The following is a 19,150-nucleotide window of genomic DNA, read 5'->3' as shown; positions in this document are numbered from 1 at the left end:
TAGCACAGATTTTCCCATCATTACAGCACAGAACACACTGCAATTATCGGTCACACTGCAAGCAGAGCATACGACAGAATTCAGAGATGCACACACACAGACGCATATTGTGAAAGCTTATGAACCCAGAAGGTGGGGATTATTATATTATAAAACGTGCATCATCAAAATAGGTGAGCAACCAAGCTCAAGTCTGGATGCCTAAGGCAGTGCGAGAGCAGCCTGAATAGAACCTGTGGCTAAACAGCATGACAGCTCTACTAGATAAAACAGTCTTTGCAGTTGGTTGATCTCATTTCCCTCTGAACTGCAGTCCTTATAGCTCCACAATTGAGGCAGAACCTGCGCTGGAGGCTGAGCGATAATATTTTGCGTTTTGTTTGCCCTCAAAAACCAGCAGTGTTTTTTTTGTTTTTGTTTTTTTTTTTAAAAAAGAGAGAGAAATAAAAGAAAAAGAAACACAACATGCATATCAAAGTCAAGGTCAATAACTTTTAATAGGATCAATACTATGACAACAAAAGCACCCAGAAGTTAACACTACAGCCGTATTAAAGCACAGTTAAATGCTATGTCACCACAAATGAATCACACATCTCTTCTAGACAGCCTGGTGCATTTGCATATGGAGCAAATCCAAAAACACAATGTTCTTCATGCCATACTTTGGGGGATAAGGATAGGACACAATACAGGCAAAGCAAAACTGTTAATAATTTCTTACAATTGCTCTTCCAGTGCAGTTTTTGATTGAATTACATATTGTGAGTTGTATTATTTTACCTGATGTTATTCTCTTTAATAGACATGGTTCCCTGCCTGTCTAGCCTTTGCCTTCTATATCTATATACAAAGGCGACATATTCAAATTATGCTGTTCCTCTTCAGTGGTGACCTAGATTTTGGTGAAGAGGAGAAATCTCAGCACTTGATGAGCTCAAACACCTTTTCCAAACAGCCCTAATTAGATTATCTCCTCTTATATAAGCTCTAAACTTCTGAAGACAGACAGGTGTTTACGCACTTTCTTCCCTACCCATCGAGAGGTACGAAACATACAAGTGAATGATAAATGCACACTTTCCTTAGCCCCCACTCAGGGATATAGAGGTCAACTGCTCATTCGCTACCAAACACATAGCAGATATGCTGACAAAAGCTATTCATACAGTAATAGCCTTTGTTAGACAAGAGCACTTTGCATGGGCATTATAGAGCTTTTACATTACAGCAGTGACGAAACATGTCTAGCAATGTAAAACAGCTTTTAGATGCTGAAAACCCGCACAACAAACTACATGATGAAAGTGAAATAATTAATATATTAAGAGAACGCAAAAGAAAATCATTTTATTACAGTATTGTAGATAGATCTATTCCCCACAGGCACTGCAGAGTGTCAGACAAATCAATCAGTAATATTGCTAAAGTAGAACATTTTAATAACCCTCTGTAGCTGTACATAAATATGGGTTTGCTGGAAGGCCACGCAATTTCATTTACAGGCTATTATGCTGTATATGATATCAAGTCCAACATAAACCTAATGATCAATAAAAAGAACCTAATTATCACAATGCATATATTTGCTAAGGATTATGGAAATAATGTGTGCATGAGATTAAGTTTTTACATCTGTGAGACAAAATCTATATGATGACTGGGCAACCAAATACAGAGATTAAAGGGATATTTTCAGTCTATTATTATGAAAATATTGTGAATCCTTATTGTAACCAGATAAATGTTTTCATACCCTTAAGTACACCCAAAATTCAAAGAGCTCAAAGCCAAGTTCCGGCTAAATGCAGTTAATGAAATGGAAATCTAACCCCCACGCCACAATAACACCCACCTACAACCAACCAACTGGATATCAGCACAAAAATTTTTGTGTCAGAATACCTGTAAAATGCACATACAAAATACTGCATGTACTATTACAACACCTCTACAGCAAACAACTGCAATTTTGTGCATGACTGAGAAGCCACAGATAAAACACACAAACTGGCTACTGTCCATTAACATGAACAAAGCATCGTGACATTGCCTGTGAAACACAAAGTTTAGTCAGACACTTCGGGCTGCATCTGTGCAGCACTGCACCACTTGGGCATTCAAAATAAAATTACCCTGCAGATAGGTGAGGGGAAGTTATTGAGCTCATGCTGACAAGGTTGTTGAATAGATGCCATGAATCTTAAGTCTCTCCGAGATTATCATACGTTTCCAAGTTACCACAGCAACACAGTCTGTGACCACTATCACAAGGACATCTTTGGCAGCTTGCCATCGCTCATTCATAAGAGAGAAAGAAGGAAGGTGGTTGTGGGGGGTAGAGTGGAGGAGCGGGGGGCAGAGGGTGTAAAGGTTGATAGAGAAAGAAAGAGAAGGACAGATATTGTCTGTAGTGGATAGGAAAAAGAAGAAAAGTAATTTGGTTACTGTTCCTTTTCCTTTGTTCCGATCACATCTTCTGTTTACTTTGTTAATTTATATTCTATAGACTAATATTATAATCCCATATTATTTTGGGCTATAGTAGAGTTTTAGTATTTTCACACCAGTATTTGTTATTCTATTATCACTTAAAATACTATCAATGCTATTGTAGATGTGTAATATCTGCTTTTGCCTATTCATGCCTTGCTGCCTCTAGATAATTTTAGATTCAACTTGTTGTTGTTCAGGGGATGGTTATGAGTGAACAGAGTAGATGTTCAGGGTCTGTTTTTGGTCTTTTACCTTGCGTGTTTATTTATTCTAAGACCTACTGGCCACTTATCACTAGGGCTGCTGTTGATTACCTTTTTGATCAATCACAGATCAAGCAAACATCTACTTTTTTGGCTGACCAACAGTCCAAAACCAAAAAATATTCAATTTACACTGACATAAACTTGAGAAAGTAGCAAATCTTCACTTACCATCCCACATCCCAAAGTGACTAGAATATGTTAACCATCAAGCATTGAGGCGTATGTGGTGGGAAAGGTCTAACATGTAATGAGAGGAGAGCAAGAAGTCAAAAAAACAAGAACCCTTCCCTTGGCCTTGGCAACAGATGGTCATGCTCTGTTTGCTTTGCTCGCATTTAATCTTACATGAACCGTCCTGATTTATAATCCATCCTATTTTAAATGCCACAGTCTTGTGTTTCTGCCTTTATACTTATTTTTGCATTTTCATTGTCTCTTTCACACAGGTACGCTGCCTGGGGATCTCACACGTAGAATGGACAACAGTCTGTTTCACAGCATGCCAGGATCACAGAACATGAGGAACAGATGCCCAGGTGACAACACTGCCCGGAGAGAAGGCAATTACTCCATCCAAACTGAAGGTTTATCTTTATACTCTTGAGGCAGATTCTGCAAACCGGTGATTAGCCATTTAACAACATCTGCAGTTTGGCGCTTGATAAGCCTTGCTTTCAGTTGTATTCATCAGTACAGTTCTGTCTCTGTGTACACAATCAAGCTCCATTGAGCCATCAGTCAAACATGAGCATCTGTTTCTTGGAATGTCACCTCCCTGTTTCACACTTCGGGATGTTCTCTCACTCTGCGAATTTCTTCCCTCTGTCAGCTTTATTCTTCACTGTATGTCATTTGCAATAACATCACATCCTAGAAGGTACAGTATAAAGAAACCCGAGGAGGTAGAGTTCTTCTCTGCCATTCCCAGCTCACATCTTTATCTTTGCAGCAAACTGCAAAGATCTATGAATTTTTTAGATGGAAATTATTCCTCCTCGATGCCTCCTCGCTCTCCTCACACCTAATATCATTAATGTGTTTCATAATGTACCAGTTGCTGGTGTTTTGCTTGATCTATTATTTTCATAATGGGGGACTGTGATAAGGAAAACCTGATGCCACTGTAAAACACTCTTGCTCGCAGCAGAGGCAGTATTATCATAAGCAGGCTTTGATGGACAGTGACGGACACATGGTTTTCTTACAACAGACTTTGGTTTATTTGGATGTTTACAAATGGATGTTGTCAACCATGATGCCTCCTCAGCTTTGAAATGCTCCTCAAGGTGTGACTGAGAGCCTTTTAATGGCTTGATCTGATTTGGTCTGATTTGCTAATGGATGAAAGTGAGACTGATGTTTGCAGGCAAACAAGTAGATCTTTGATTCCCCATGTGGTGTTTGTGACTTAAGGTTACCTGAGTGGCATGTTTTTGTGTTGTTTTCTGTGCACTTAAATATAGCATCTTTTCTGTTCTGAGCACTATTTGTAATATAAGACAAAGGATAATAATGTGAATAATATATTAAATTACTCTCTGATTTGAATTAAATCAAATCTATTTGAAACAAATTGATTTCTGGATTGTGCAAAGCACTTAAATGTGCCTTGTGGTGTTTTCTTGTAAACAAACAAAAGTTGTGTGTGTTTTCAGTGTTACCCACCACAACGCATTTTGTGTGTCCTTGAGGTTCAACAAATGTGTTGAATTAATTTTTTTCCTCACAAAACATTTGCAAAGTTAATTGTAAGTCCTTAGGTATTTTAAATCCAGCACTTTTTAAATCAGTGTTTACTTGCCAACAGTCTTCTTTTTCCCTGCCTTTACTGGCATGTTGCTGCAAATCTGGGTGTGTTACTGCCACCTGTAGATAAGTGGAAATGCGTGAGACCATTGGCAGGGCTGTGTCATCTGGAAGTGCATGCACAAGATAAACAACACAAGGACCCAGATATCAAAAAACAGCTCCATAGTGGAGAGGTCTAAAACTCCACAGGGAAGCTTTAATATAGCAACATAATGACGTACACAGACTAATTAATTTTGTGTTGTCCACTTTTCAGTAATGTTTCCTTTGAGTTGTCAAGTAAGGCGGCTCAATGTGAATAATATGGTAAAAATTTGATGCAGATAGAGAAAATAACTTCATGCATCTGTAATGGGTTAAAAGAGCACAAATATAAAATGCTTGTTGCCAACAACCCTGAAAGTACATCCACTTCATACAGCAAATTTCAAGGTGTGTAGTGGTGAGAGATTAGACAAAATTTGAACTTCTCTTTCAATGTCTATTCTTTAATTTTTCATATTATTATATTAGATTTTTGTCTTTGGGTGCGGGACAATACATTGCATGAACTAGTTCCTTTTGAGCATACTGATACCTTTAGTCTCATCTCTTCTGCTGTCCTTCTTTTCATCTCCCAAATTTATCTTAGCAGGGAACTGAAGTAATCTAGATATTTTTCTGATAGCAGCAATCCACCTCCTTTATATCTCTAGTACCATTAAATGCATGTCATGATATACTACTTGGTAGGTAGTGCTCTCTCTGAAAGTCTAATGATCAAAACTCATTGGTAAGGCATTCCTGAGCACAACAGCAGAAGCAGCAGTTGCAGTTTTGTCATCTGGTTTGATGGACAGATGGTATTATGACTATTTCATTTTAATGCTTTCCAGATGGTTGCCACAGATACTTGCATCCACAATGCTCCTCTTCACAGTATTTTTCATCAACTTCTACTGCCTTTTAGAACACACGACCTACTTCCTCCCCACATCCCCAGAGAATCATCGTCCCTGGTGAATGGCTGCAGAAGGATGTTCAATATTTCCCCTGACTCCTCGCCATCTCCCTCCCCAAGGGACAACCCTCTACTAGAGAGAAAGAGACAAGCATTGAATCATGGATGAGAGGTAGTCAGCCAGCTATGCCTACTCCCTGGGAAAAAAAAAAAAAAAAACACTGGCATTTATCCTCGTTTGACATTGCTGCAGTTAATGCAGTTCTTGTTCCAAATTTGCCAGCCAGTAGGTTTCTGCCATTTCATGCTTTATGCAACCACAGCACATTTTAGAGTACCATAACATTACAGAAGAGTTGTAGTATATGTTCCAATTCAAATGAAAGCTTGATGTCATGACCATTTATAGTAAAATATTAACTTTTAATTTTTACCATCATTTTAGTTACTCTGACAGGATGCAACAACCCTTTTAGCTTAACATCCGACCCATCAGAATTTCATATTTTCATCTATGGTACATTGAATGATATACTGGCACGAACAGGAAGAACTGATCTCAGTTTCTTCTTTTTTGTTTTCAATCCACTGTGATCTGCACCAGGCTTATTGTTTACACTGCACATTGCAGCTCCAGTTTCTGACTTGACCTGATCCTGACAGGTTGCTGCTAATGTGCCAAGAACTTTAACCCTGATATTTCTACTGACAGTTCAATAATAATCATGTCTATCTAACAAGCTAAATAAGCTTGTATTCACAATAGAGTTGCACTATTTTTAAAACAATAATAGATCAAATGACCACATGTGATGTGCAAGGGGCCATGTAGAGATGAATCCACAGAGAACAACAACTCTGCAACTCTTGGCATATTTTGGCTCATAGCTTTTGATTTGCTGCCACTTTACTGTTTTGGTTCACTCTCACCACTTTCAACAGCCTAATTTTTTAGCTATAGCAGGCAGCTGTTTTCAGTGAGGCGGACAGGTCAGGGACTTGCTGGCAAACATAGTGAAGCACCAGATATTTTGTTCAGGGGAATGGTGTCCTCAAGTGAGTGGCCAAAAAAATCAGTACTACTTTAAGTTATATTAAAACAGTAGTTTGTATGTTTTATTGCCTTTATCCTGTGGCAACTCTCCTTCATAAAGTTTATTTATCTTCTATATCCTGTTTTTGTAATTGGAGCAATTGGAGCAGTAACTATAGTAATTCTAACAGTACACTAGTAATTGTACTAGTGGTAGTAGTGTTTTAGTAGTAACAATAAGTGGTGCTACTGTGATTATGTGTGTATAAAGGTCTACTATAAAACTGCTTAAAACTGCACCCAGGTTATGGAATCCCATGTTCACACACACCCAAACAAACACACACTAATTTGTCCTTTAATTCTTCTGTTTTCAGTGTTATTTTTACTGTATTAAACTCATCACTGTTACATACAGACTGTGTTTCTGGTTCATGTTGGGACCACACTCCTAGGGCAAAGCCTTCTTCACTCTTCTGTCTCTCCCTATAGCTGACTCTATAGGTAGAGACAGCTTTCTGTCTATTTCTAAATCTATTATGATCTGATGTTCCTGGCTGGTGGTGGGATAGTGTTCCTAGGGCAAGGCCTCTCTCTCTCTCACTCACACACTTTGTCTCTCTCTCTTTCACTCTCATCTTCTTGGTGGGCGGGCAGTGGGCGCGATGACTAAGCCAAGGTTGGCCATGTGCTAGAACATAATCCACTGAAAACCAATATCCCTCCTGCCCACCTACCGTGATTTCATCTCTCAAACAGCATGCTATCATAAATTAGTAGATAAAGGAAGAAGAAAGCTGCATCACCTTCAGATGTATTGTGCAAAAGTTTTCCAAAAATGACAACATGATGAGTTTATCTAATTGCCGGAGCGAAAGGTTATTGAAAGGAGTATATACACACACCTAAAAACAACTAAAGACAAGCTCTATTGACAGACAATTACTTATACTGATTATAATTCAATAAAACAATAATGAAGACTGGTTTTAAAAGATCATACTGTGGTTTTAGCACTTATTCATGATTAGCAATCAGCAGTTGTTGACACTACAGGGATTCGTACGTAGGAGCATTTAATAATCATGCTTTTAGACAGTGAAGTCATGGCCATGGGAATACTGTGTTAAATGAAATCACCCCTATAGTTAATCCTTCATCAAGGCAAGCCTGTTAGCAGTGTCCAAACTGTCTGGCATTACCCTCAAGGAGTCTTATCATTGGGCACCAGAGAGCATGTTTACTTACATTAAACAGAGAGAGGAGGAGGAAGAGGAAAAGGATGAGAGGAAACCAGAGAGGGAGAAACAGGGAGGGAGGCTGGGTATGGAAACAGAGATGCACTGGGAATAGAAAAGAAGGGAGGATGCTTTCTATTTTTAGGTCCAGATAACACGGGGAGGGGGGCTCACTCCTCTCTTCCTCCTCTCTCCATCCTCTCATTTCCCACATTCCTCCTTGGCACGTGCAACAGACACTCAGGACGGCTCTGTGTGCCCTGAATACCAATAAGAGAGAAGCAGCTGGATTCTGGCAGGCTGACATTCTTCTGCCTTCTCCTGTCTGCAGAACAGAGAGAAGACAAGGGCTGGTTGTCTGACAGGACACACACGCATGCACACTTCAGAGGACACAACAGTCAGGATAGACAATAAACCGATAAGGACAGACTGTTTGACGCGAGTGACACTTGAACTATGGGGCAATGAAGATGATGGACGATAGGCTTTGTTGAACCTTTCAAAAGGACTGCCAGCAGGTAGAAACCATTAATATGCTGATGGAAGATAGACAGAAAGCTATAGTACCTCACTAAATTGGAAGAGGTAACATTAAAATTTTATCACTGCTAAGGCTGGGTGTGTAGTGTAGTGTAGTGCTACATGTCATAACTGTCAAGAGTCACAATATTGTTAACTTGTTGTGTATGTACAATTTAGAGGATTGCAACGTAGCAAATGAAGCCACCGGAATAAATAAAGTGCTTCAATTCATAAATTCATTAAGGACAGCTTCATTAATAGCAAGGCTTGTCAAAATCTGGACATTCAAGTCATGCACATCCATCCTCACCCCGACATATCATCTCTCACTTGCCCTAATATGAGGTCTTCCATTACATTACATCTGATATTACAGGCAAGGGAAGCTAATATCAACAAATCAAATCAGTCTGTTGCAAGGAATAGAGAGACACCCTTCCCACCATATCCTAATGCATTGTTAGATTCAACCTTGCCTTTTTTCACTGAGCTCAGGATTAAATAACATATTTTATTCTCTGTCCCAGCACAGGCATCAAGAAAGAGATCTGTGCTGGGGCTTTATTGAGAGATGAGAAACACTATTAACAATGTCCAGTCACTGATTTACAGGCCAAGCAGAGATAGAGAATCTAATATACAGTGTGTTTTAGTTATCAGTGGTGGACGATATAACCTTAATTCAAGTAAAAGTAGCAATAAACAGTGTAAAATGGAGTGAAACTATCATTTCTGGAAAGGTACATTAGTATGAGCAGCTAAATGTACTTAAAGAGCAACTTAACACCAGGTGAACATCCTATTTCTGCTGACCCTCTGTGGTTTTAATTCTCACCTTTCTGCAGTGATGTAGAGGTGTACCTCAGTGTGGGCTACTGCACTGTGACATCGCTGTTGAGTGTGGTTACAAATGCAAATATCTCCCATGGGATCAGTAAAGTTCATCTATGCCAGAGACCTCAAACTTTAAACCACAGAGAGGCAGTGAAACACTACTTTTCAGCCTTTTGTTAAGTTACTGTTAAGTTTTGAAAGTTCTGGTGAGTACTTGTTATGAACTTTGGTGCCAGGTGTTATACTGTTATATACATACTCAAATATTTCTGATTATCTTCTTGTGTAATTGATTAATCGCTTGTGTCATGACTCGTCCACATCGTGGCTCTTATTTTCTGGTCTTATTTTGAAATCACTTTCCTCTTGTGTCTCTTGTGGTTTTTACTTCCTGTCTTTGTGTTTTCTAGCTTGTTTTCAATATCACCTGTGTCTCATTAGTTAATTATTTCCTGTGTATATATAGTCATGTCTTTCCCCTGTTCAGTTGTCAGAGTATTGTGTTATGTTGTTTTAACTGTGTGCTTTAAATCTTCATGTCTTGAGGTTTTCCTGTGTTAACTAAGTTTTGCATCCTTTAAGTGTATTTCTGGATTTTGCACTGTGTCTTGGTTTTTGCCTTCACCTGCCTCACCACTCAGTAAGTCCTGGTTTCCTTCACTGAGTACATAACTGAAATGCTCAAGCCTTGTCTTTGTGTCTGCATTTGGGTCTATCTCAAGTACAAGCAAATTCAAAAATGTACTGTACTTAAGTAAATTCACTCACTAAAGCCAGAGTTTGTCATCCTTTTATTCATGCAGTTATACGTGAAATAAACTCAGTCACTGCTTTGCAGGTTTTCATGGACTGAGCAGCACTCTGTGTGTGAATGTTTGTTCAGAAATACAGACACAAACACTCACACATATACACACATAAACACACTCATATTCTGTCACTTTGCTAGCTAAGGGTGTGCTGGACACATTGTTGAAGTGTTTGAGATAATAGCATTTGACAGGCTGCTGGTGTGGTTGTCATGGGGATGCCAACAGAGCAGCCACCAGCCACCATAGCAGAAACAAAAACGGAGGGCAGGAGAAAGCACAACCATTCCACAGACAGTATTGTCTACAGGAATGTCATCTCTCAATTAGCAAATGAGATACTTTCACCAGGAATCTGTAAACTGAGTGAAATGATGGTTACTAAGACAAGGAATTAGTGGGACAGTGGTTTTGTTTTAGATATTGGCCATACTATGCTTGAAAATAGCAAGTCCCCTCTGGGGACCACAAATGTCTGTACAAACTTTCATAGCAATCCATCTAATAGTCATTGAGATATTTCAGCCTGGCTAAAAGTGGTATACAGAGCCACACTACTAGCATGCCTAAAAACAGCTCTTATCTTAACCATATGTATGTTCAAGATATTTCCACTGCATTTTCATTGCCAACTGTATCAGAATAGCTGTGATTCATCATCTTGTTTACATAGCTGCTAGGACAAGAAAGATGGACTTTGAATTCATTCAGTGAGGCCAATTTCTCTCCACCCAGATCCTAACTTACCTCCTCATATTTTACAGCTGGCATATTTTTTTTTCAAGTGCACCTTCAAATATTAAAATAATACAGGGTGCTTAGCGTTCACTTTCAGATTACATAAACAGCAAGCTAAGCTAATTAAACCTCACATTTAAATCAAACACTGTTCCTCACCTCCCTACATTTAAAGAGAACATAAAACTCTCAACCATGTAATAGCAGAATTTATGGAGAAAATTTAAAGTTTGCCTGACTTGAACTACATTATTAGGGTGGTATGCTGAAGATAGTATTTGATATAAGTACACTTATGTATATAGGCAAACTATTTAAGCTACATACATTTTGTTTGTGGCTGGAGATCATTATTTTGCAACATTTTAGCAGTGAAAGGCACAAGACGAGAGACAGGCAGCAGCAGGTTGAGTCAAGATGGCGCCCGAGGTTTATAGACTAGGCTGCACTGTGGATGGCTGAGCTTGCTAAGCTGAACTAATGGTGTGAAGCTGTGAGCCTCAGTAGGCTGCAGGTGGAAGCTTCTCAACACACTACAACCTGCAAACTGAGAGTGTGTGCATGTGTGCGTGGGTGTGTGTGTCTGCCTGTCAGCCGCAGTGACGAGTTGAGAAGTGCACAGTTTTAGACAAAGGCGTGTCTCTGTCTGTTTGGCAAATGAAAATGTATGTCTCAAACATATGAAAATGTACCCTTTGGAACAATTGCTGTTTGACTTTTATTATTTCATTGGTATTGGATTTGCGCAATGGCACTCAGTCATGGCAGGCTAATCACTGAGACATGATTGCTTCTGGGAGAACGACTCCTCATTGTTGAGAGAGGCACTGAGCTGCAGGGGGACAATCAGGCCAGCACTCTCAGTTACAGTTCCAGTCAATTTGGATAGAAAATGCCACATCCAATGGTTGTTTGTTTAGAGAGAGTTCCCAATAAAGCTATGAGTCACGAGTGAATCATTTCACACAGGAGGAGAGATGACTGTGCTCCAGCAGGGTCTAAATACATTCTTCTCTTTTTCTCCATGTGAGGATAAAAGCTGACTGGAGTGGCATGGGCTCTGACTAGGGCTCTGATGACTTCAAAGGGAGGCGAGGGATGTGAGAGGAGGGGACAGAGGTGGATGGATGCTTCACAGGTAAGGAACCAAACACTGAGGAGGGAGGGGAGGGGGAGGGGGTGGTGGCGTAGAAACAGAGAGCGGGAGTGCACGTGTGTGTCAGGGTGAGTGCAGGAGAGACAAAGGGAGAAAGTTAGTGTGATATTGTGAGTATGTGAGAAACATCAAAGGCCTGAAACTGAACAAAAGAGGCCATGAGTGTGGGAGGGGAGAGTGGGGTGGGATGGGGGAATAAAAGAGAGAGAAATGAAGAGGGCAAAGTGTGAACACCATAACGCGAGACAGACAGTGAGGGAAAAAAATATATAATAAAGTCTTGGGACTGAGAGAAATGTTTTCACAAGTCTAGACACAGAGAGAAAGAGAGACAGACAGACAGAGAGTCAGAAAAGTGAAGGGATGTTTTGCAGAAAGACAACGTTCTTGCTTCAAGCTGCCAAAATACACTGCAGAGAAAGGGAGGTATAATGCATGAAATACTCTGTGGAGAAGATAACAAGATTTCTTATTTCTGTTTACTTTTGAAGGCTCTTGACATGCAAATATGATTTTAGCTTTGGCAATGATTTGAGGCTGCTATGAAATATGCAGCGGTATTCCTCCAATTATTTTAGTCTCTTTTTGGCAGAATGCTTTCCTGGATGTAATCACAGATTCAAGGAGCAATGACATTTTCAAAAAAAGTTAATTTTTGCAATTAGGAGAAATTAAATGGTTATGTTAGGTAATATTTGGCATAATGGATCTGAAGTCTTTTTATTAATAATTCTGTTTCACAATCAAAATTGAATCTACATTGCAAAAAAATCAACAGTACATGTTAACATTACCATTTTTACAGTGTTTATGTTTCCTTATCTGGGCAGGCAAGAAAGAGGATGCTGTGGTTCCATCCTAAAGTATAAGGCAAGGAATCCCTTACAAAAAGGCTAAATATAACTTAAGATATTTGAAAAAGGTACAACTGCAAAATGAGAAGCAGACAGGGTGCCCAGTTTCTACAATAAACAGAGATGCAGTGTCTAACACATCAAGACAAAGAGACAAGCAGGCAATCGGGAATTTCTACAACACAGTTGGTGTGCGGGAAGCATCACCAAAAATAACCAGGGAGTGTATTAAGTAGAGACTGTATGGACACAGTTGAGATGCAGGTGGTGTAGGTAGCGATAGGGGGTCAGGAGGGGAGCGACAGAGATATAAACAAGGAGAGAATAAGGACACAAAGATGTTTTGGACGGATGCACAGACACATACAGTGTGTGGTGAATACAGAGAAATGCAGAGAAGAATTCAGATAAAACTGTCACACTGTCTGTTCCCCTCTATGTGTTATCCATCTCATTTTCTCTTTTTCTCTTTGGCCCTAACTGAGCAGCTCTGTCCTCATTAAGACCATCACACTGAAGATGGCAGTGGATTCATTCACAACTCTGGCCGTCGTTCTCCTGTAATCTTTGGCTAAATGTTGAGCTGGAAATTAAATGACCAGACAGAGGCGATGCCTGAGTCAGCCTCTATCTTAATGCCCAGGCTTCCTTAGACCCTTATATAACCCCAACAGACACGACTACAGACTTCAGCTGTGGCAGACATATACAGAGGGGAGAGCTTAGAGTAAGACAGGCCTAAGTATCTTTTCAGTGTCTTCACAGAGCAGCCAAAACCATCATCCACTGAAGTCTGGTAGTGAATCACCAATCTTTTATTTCAGTGACTACCCTTGCAGTACAAGCAACATCATTTTTGATTTTAAGTGCCAGACTAAATTTTCTGAAGAATACCTTTTTAATTCTGCATAGCATAGCTTAGCATAAAGACTGGAACCACAGGAAAACAGCTAGCTTGGCTCTGTCTGAAGGTAACAAAATCAGCACTTCTAAACCTCACAAATGTAACATGTTGAACTATTCTACAGTTTTGTATACTTCTTATAGTAACGCCAACAACTTTGGCAGTGAATAATTGTTGAGTATGGCATTGCTATGTGCCGCAGGGGGGTGCCAAAGTTGGACATCTTCCAGATTCCTAATGCAATAACTTTACTGTTTTGTCTGATATAAAACATAGTGGAGGCAGCATGACAACCCTTAATACTTACTACTATGCAAATGGTTACAGTGTCATTTTAATGGCTCTGGCTCTCCGCCCAAGATAGTTTAGTGCATCAACCAAAACAAGCTACAGGATTTAAATGTGTATTGTGTTCAATAACCACTAATGTTGACTAATTGCTAAGCTACCAAAGACAGAACTAATGAGAACTAATGAGCGTTCAGATGTGGTAGAAGATACAGTAACAGTTATAATTTGCCTCTGATAGTGCCACCTTCTGTGTGCCCTGCTTTCTGTTTTATTCTTGTCATTTCAAATCGTCCCTTTGAAGACTAAAAGTAGGACTGAGGAGAATGAGCTACCCACATGAACTGTACTGTACACATCCTCAAACTGGTTTTTAACAACAGAGCCTCCAGTCACTTTTGGTATTTGTGGAATGCATCAGTTATACATTGCATTGTGACGAGATGCAGCATGGCCGAGCAGATTATCTTAGCCCCCGGTAGTATGACGAGATACCAGAACTACAGTGCCATCGACTATAGCATGTGTCAGTAATGCCAACCCCTCTAATTGGTGTTACGGTATTGACGTCAGCAAATACAAGCAAAATGGATTAGAACAAAGCCATAAATGCCAATTTTCCACCCGACGGTGCCTGCTAAGCACTCACTTTTGCTCAACAGTGTGTGTGCAAAAAACAACATGCATGTTTTCATACACAGGAAGAGAAATCACCCGGCTGGCAAGCTGACATGCAAAGAGCCCTACTTCACACACAAAGATTCCTCTCTGATCTGGCAATTATAGATCGTCCCATACCACCCCCCCACCCCTTCTCCCGGTCTTACTGATCTTCTGATTGCAGATTGAGGGAGACAGGCAGTACAAGAACCCTTCAATCTGGCTCTTAACTGAGAAAAAGCTGAAAATGTATTCAGTTCCCTCTGCTTTATGACTCACGAACAATGTGGGATGGTTGGGAAATTGTATTGATAACAGGGCAGGCTGCTATAGGGTAGGTTTTACAGATACAGATTAGGCCTAGATTGAAAAACGCTCTCCAGTGAGGAAAAATCTCTGCTGAATTCGTAGTAGTCCAAACCAACACCAGCTGTATTAACAATGGCTGCATTTCTGCATCATCTAATGATACTGTATTACTGCTGTGTTGCAGTGATGCAGAGGAGAGGGAAAGTCTTGTCCCAGCAAAATGATCTCTTGTACACAACCACTTAATCAACTGACAAATCAATAGCACGCACTAATACCTTTGCCCTGTTTGTTATTTCTGTTTGTTCATTACTTCATTACTGAGTCACACTAAGGAGAAATGGTTCAAATCTCACAGTGCAGCATCAACACCCTTTTCAAAAGTGTGAAGGACAGAGTTCCCTGCAGCTGAAAACACACAGAGAGCACCATAATGAGGAACTCTTTCTTCATCTGCAATCTATAAGGTAAACAGCTACCTGAATGTGACATAGAAGTCATATTTTTTCTGGTCATAATACCTACAGTTACATACTGTAAAGTGGTTAAATGCGCCAGAGCAATACAAACCACAGACTCATACACTGCATCACTGTCATTTGCAGAAAAGACCAAGATTCACCAGGGACCAGTTACTGCAAAGATACACAGTCCTGACACTCATGTAAGCACCACAATGTAAAACAGTACTCTCCCATATTGACTAAAGATAACAGTAACAGTGTGATACAATGTTGTATGTGCTCACTGGGAGAAAAACAGAAGAAAAAAAAACAATAAACATACAGTATAGGATTAATGGCTCTGCACAGAGACAGAAGCCAAACTGGCCACTGGAAGAACAATTACTGGATGCCTGTTGGCAGTTCAGATGTAAATAAGAGTGAACTGGTGCCTCAGCTGTCAGATACAACACCACAGAGACACAAGATCCAGTAGTTACAGTATATTGCAAAAAAAAAAAAGTAATCTTGACTTTTTTTTTTTCCTATATGAGCTACTGGAAAATGTGCCATTGTTGTTAACAATTTGATTGATTTGAAAATTTTTCTGGACTCGTCACATTAAGTGCTCTCTGCAAAAAGTGGAATTTTATGACTTGTGGATCGTTAAATAATTACATTTCAAGACAAATAAGCAGTGGAGATGAACATTTTTGTTACACTGTCTGTTTGAAAAGCTCTGTCAATTTTACATGGTGCAAGACGTACCAGGATTTTTTCAATCAAGAAATATCTCACTTTTTCTCTTGTGCAGGAGACAGGAAACTTGAGATGGAGAAAAGCCCAAAGCTGTGCCATTTCTAAGGGAAAATGTGTCAAATATTAAAGGTTATAAAGGTGGGTGTTTGGTATTTTACAGAATTAAATTTTACTGTGTCTGTAGCCATGATGCTCATCTTAAAGGTTTTTTTTTTTTTTTACAGACTGAATAAAGTTGTAAAAGAAAAGTTGAAGTGAATGTAGAAAACATTAATATTTTATTGTCTATATTGTATCTTAAATCAGAGTATTCTAATATATATATGTATATATATATATATATATACTTCTTACCTCTCACTTAATCAGAAACCGCACACACATGCTCCACACAGTCACATACATACCAAGACACAACACAATCACAAACGCATACAAGGCTGCTGGAGAAGATGTTCCCTCCTCGTGCTGAGTGACTATGAACTTCGCCAGAGCTGTTTTAGGCTTGCATAAAAAATTCAGCACTCTCTCTTAGCAACATTCGCCCTACATACGGCACACACACATGCTCACGCATGCATCGCAGCATTATTCATGGTGTGCACATGTGAGCGGGCATGAAAAACACACAGACATACAGTGCACTTAATGATATAAGCCTTACATGGTTAATGTGCAAGCAGTGAGACATCACAAAGCGTTTCATTATGCTTATCCACTGAATCCATCCACTAAACATTTTATTGGCATTTACTGACAAAATGAAAGAGTCCTGACATGTTAGCGTCTCACTTAAATTCATATTGTCAGTGATGGAATTTTCAGGGTCACCAGCAACTGTTTAATCAGTTTAACGCAAAGCTGGACATATGTGTTTGCACATACATTTCTGCACGTGCCACTGTTTGAATGCTGTCTGTGTCTGTGTGTGCGCTTTGTGCATTTCGAGTTTTTGATACACCTATATATACATTCCAAACAAGGTGCTTGTGTGCATGTGTTCCTCGGGGAAAACAGAGCATTTCTGCACACATCTCCCCAGCAAGCAGGTCAACACCTCCCGACAGCCATCCATTTTCATTAGACATTAATGACACGACCGGAGGGGTGGATGGGCCAGAGAGACAGAAAGATTGAGAGAGTGAAAGGATATAGTTGTGCTCCCAGTGGGAAGACTATCAAACCACTATCTGCTGTCCTCAACCATAAAACTCCCTCTGCTGATATTACATAATCCTTCTACTACTATACACAGCTTGAACATTTGTCAGCTATTAGGTGGATGTGGCCTGTTGCTTAATATCAACACTTTATAAAGTGCTTCCACCGTGTATCTTCGATATCGATGTGCAAGAGGTATGAGCAGCAAAACAGAACATTAAAGCAAGTTTTCCACTTCTGAGTCCAGCTCATCTTAGCGTGGCCCAGTCAGTGTGGGTTGCAACACCTCTGCCAAGTCATCTCCGTTTGAAAAGCATCAGGGGCACCTAGCGGCATCCGCATGTCCACAGACGGTGCTCTTTCAATTGCAATTTGAGTTTAAACCCACTCCAGAAACGCGATTTCATCCTCACTGCCTTCGCCGTGTTCTTTCATTCTGCAGTGTATCTAGGTCAGCCAGCGTATATGGAGCCAAGCTGTGGCCATGTGTGGTCAAGTGATGAGAAGTGCAGAACTGGGAGGACGTACGAAAGCTTCATGACTAAGATATTAATCTGACCAAACATTTGAGAGCAAACACCCCCTTAAATCTTAAATCACTCTTGCCTCTTAATTCTGAAGAAATAAAACACAACACATAGGTCTGGCTCCTGAGGGTAAAATCTTCCAAATACACACAGGACAAAGGATGTTTTTCCTATTTACATATTTGGTTCAACAGATCCTTAATGGCATGATCGAAAAGACAGGAGTTTCAGATCAATAGCAGGAGAACGGAAGAGACATCACATGTAATTGAATATCTGGAAAGACCTCAAGTCAATATTTGATGCTCTTATACAGGATGCAACTAGTTTTCATGCCTTAGCATATTTGATACTGTTTCATATTAAAATGAAATTCAATAAGAGACATGATTTCCTCCCCTGTCTCCTCAAATAAAACTTAACAAGGAATGACAAAACCAGTCACATTCATCCATCTCCATTATCCTCAATATTTGGCCCTCTTCATGAACAATCTAGTCTCCAAGCCTGTTGTTTTGCTTTGGAAGGATCCTGAAAATTGTGACTTGGGAAAATAATCGCGAGCGCTCCTTTCTGCTACAAGCATAGCGACACTTCCAGCAAATCTTGTCCCACACTGGCAGTGATATTGCCTAGCACGCTGTGAGAGCTATAAAAGACCGTCAATCTATGATATCATGCTAAGCGTATCCTCTTCCCGGTGTGCAGAGGCTGTCGCAGATGGGAACGGGAGCATTCGCCGAAGGGTGGAGAGAATGAAATGAAGAAATTCACTCAATGCTCTGCTCATCCACAAGTAAGACGAGAGAATGATCACTTCATTGGTGCATTGGAGACTGAAGTAAAACATTACACTACCCATTAGGCAATGTTATGTTCACAGGCAGACAGACAGCTGTTGTTGCTCTGTTGTGATACTTAAGATGTTTGATACATTTGAACCATAAGCTAGAATCGAACTCACTTAATTTTGGAATAATGATCCTTAGTTTAAATGAATTAGGCATTGGATTTTTAGTGCAAGAAATGTAACATGTACCACATGCTTAATGCTAAAACAGATTAGAAAAAAAACCTTAACTATTACACAATAGCTGTGCCACCAGGGAACAGACACCTCTCCTGATGGTAGCAAAAGCAATTTTCGAAAATGGCTTATTTGTAGGTTAATCTTAAATTTAGCTTTTTTGGTCCAGGGAGAAGAAAATATCACAGGCAGTGCACATACCCTCATATATTTATATTTCACACTTCATGTGTCAAAGTTTCCATAAGAAACTATAATTAGACTCCAAACCTTAAAGTAAACAAACGTTATCTTCCCTGCAGATTATTATTTCATTAATCCATTTGATGTTGGGAGCGGTACTGGATTAAGGTGTCTCAGCAGTGGGCCATTTC

General features: G+C 39.8%; 1 protein-coding gene across 3 annotated transcripts in view; it reads right to left on the bottom strand.

Moving 5' to 3' along the window:
• rgs7a (regulator of G protein signaling 7a) overlaps positions 1–19,150 on the bottom strand; it is a 45,932-nt gene that overhangs the window by 24,862 nt on the left and 1,920 nt on the right. The window lies entirely within an intron of this gene.

This window comes from Lates calcarifer, linkage group LG16_LG22, assembly GCF_001640805.2.
Source record: "Lates calcarifer isolate ASB-BC8 linkage group LG16_LG22, TLL_Latcal_v3, whole genome shotgun sequence".
Classification (NCBI taxonomy): Eukaryota; Metazoa; Chordata; class Actinopteri; family Centropomidae; genus Lates; species Lates calcarifer.
Note: the sequence above shows the minus strand (reverse complement) of the source record. Positions and strands in the feature narration are given on the sequence as shown.